Consider the following 2,183-nt stretch of genomic DNA (forward strand, 5'->3'; position numbering starts at 1 on the left):
CTGTGCCTAGCATTACTCAGTGATTCTTTTTCCGTTTTCTTTCTTTCTCTTTTGAGACAGGGTCTCTGTAATGTGACTCTCCCAGCCTCCGGCCTGCATGCCAGCAGAGGCACTACTCCCAGCAGGAAGCTCAGCTCAGTACCAAAGCTGTCATTGGCAAGCACTGGGTGACATAAAGGAGACAGGACAGGACAAGGAATTCTGCAGGAGCTGGGACAGCTGGGGACATCTGGAGACACGCAAAAATTTACACCAGACACTTCAAGGACTGTCCACTGAGACATAGGACAGCCGGAGAACTCTGACCACAGATGTGCATTAAAATCTCCCTGGCGAATGTCCCCGCTTTGTTTTTTCTTTTTTTTTTTTGGTTTTTCTCCAGTACCGGGAACCGAACTCACGACCTTGCGCTTGCCAGGCAGGCGCTTTGCCGCTGAGCTAAATCCCCAGCCCCTGTCCCCACTTTCTTTCCATCCCTACAGAGGGGGCCTGCTTCTCTTTGTTCCCTACAGAAGGTCTTCCTGCCTCTGCCTGCCTCTGCCCAGGCACAAGAAACTCCACGCATGTCGCCTTTACCCGAGTCTGGTGGTCTCTGCTGGTCTCTCGCCTTCTCCACCCTCTGTCCACCAAGTTACAGTCTCGCTATGTAGCCCAGGTTGGCCTCGAGCTCACGGTGATCCTCCTGCCTCAGCCTCTGAGTGCTGGGATTACAAGCATTTACCACCATACCCAACTCAATAATTTTTTTAAAACCCCAAATTAGCTGGGTGTGGTGGTGCATGCCTGTAGTCCCAGCACTGCAGAGGCTGAAGCAGGAGGATCTCGGTGAGTTTACTGGGCTCCATAGTGTGCTCAAGGCCAGCCTAAATGACAGGGTCATAGTGTCACCCTGTCTCAAAACAAACAGACAGGGAAGAAAAAAGGAAAATGGCAGCTTAAATGATTTTTTGGTGTTTTGCTTTTTTGAGACAAGGTCTTGCTCTGTAGTGCAGGCTGGCCTTAAACTCACAGCGATCCTCCTGCCTCAGCCTCCCGAGTGCTGGGATGACAGTTGTGCATCACCATACTGGGCACATCATCTATTGACCTTCCGTAGGACCTGCACCCAGCAGTCAGTACACGTTCTTTTCCAGCACGCTGGGGACATTTGTAACAATCTGACCACTTACCAAGCCACAAACGTGCTTTAATAAACACCGAGGAATCAATATCACGCCGACCACATTCTCTGCCACAATGTCATTAAATCGAAAAATCAACATTAAAAACCATACGTTTAGACAAAAATATAAGCTTTCAAATATAACTATTAGCGTTCCTCCCGGGGATGGGGGGCCGTAGAGGGGGTGAAGCTGGCCCAGGGAGGTCTCCGCGCATTCGTGCATCCCACACACACGCACACGCAACGCACCTGTGTCCTGACTCAGCCTAATATGACCCCCCAAGAACCTCAAAGCCAACCACCACTCCAACGATTCTCCCAAGGAGAAAACCTCCCCGCCGTGGCCAGCCAGCATGGAGAAGTCACCCCGCCAGCGAGGATCCCGGGCAAGCTCACCTTCCCGCGGCGCTCAGCTCCGGGCTGGGGTCCCGCTGCACCGCCTGCGCGGTTGGGGTGCGCAGGCGCAGGGCCGGGCCTGCGCGCACCCGGGAAGAGCGCTCTCTCGGTGACCGAACCCGACCTGCGCCCTCAGCGCCTCGGACATCACTTCCTCCCTCTCTCTGGTGATTAAAATTAAAAAGTCAAACAGTACGATCTATTTTTAAAATCATTTTTGCTTCCACCAGCATGTTGTTGACCAAGATGTGTTCATCTAATTTTATCAATTCACTAAATTTTTCTTAACACAACTATTCTTTGTGTGTTGCTTTTTTTTGGTGCTGGGAATAGAACTCACGACCTCACGCTTGCCAGGCAGGTGCTTGCGCCAGTGAGCTCTATCCCCGGCCCCAACACAACTATTCTTAAATATCCACGCATTGTATTTTTTTTTTTTTTTTTGTACTAGGAATCGAACTCAGGACCTTGAGCTTGCCAGGCAGGTATTTGTACCACTGAGCTACATCCCCCATGCATTATATAGCATCAGTTGTAAGATATATTCCTTTGTGTTTTACTGACCGTAACCATTTCCCAATTCTAATTCTGTTTTTTTTTTTTTTTTTTTTTTTGGTTTTTCTCC

General features: G+C 50.0%; 1 long non-coding RNA gene across 1 annotated transcript in view; it reads left to right on the forward strand.

Moving 5' to 3' along the window:
• The window catches only part of LOC106149635, a 5,250-nt gene extending 4,909 nt beyond the window's left edge, over positions 1-341 (forward strand). The window contains exon 2 of the long non-coding RNA XR_001235947.1: positions 61-341. This is a non-coding gene — a long non-coding RNA (uncharacterized LOC106149635). The remainder of the gene's footprint in view (positions 1-60) is intronic.
• Positions 342-2,183: the final 1,842 nt, after the last annotated feature.

This window comes from Chinchilla lanigera, unplaced genomic scaffold (assembly GCF_000276665.1).
Source record: "Chinchilla lanigera isolate Chin_1 unplaced genomic scaffold, ChiLan1.0 scaffold00050, whole genome shotgun sequence".
Taxonomy (NCBI): Eukaryota; Metazoa; Chordata; class Mammalia; order Rodentia; family Chinchillidae; genus Chinchilla; species Chinchilla lanigera.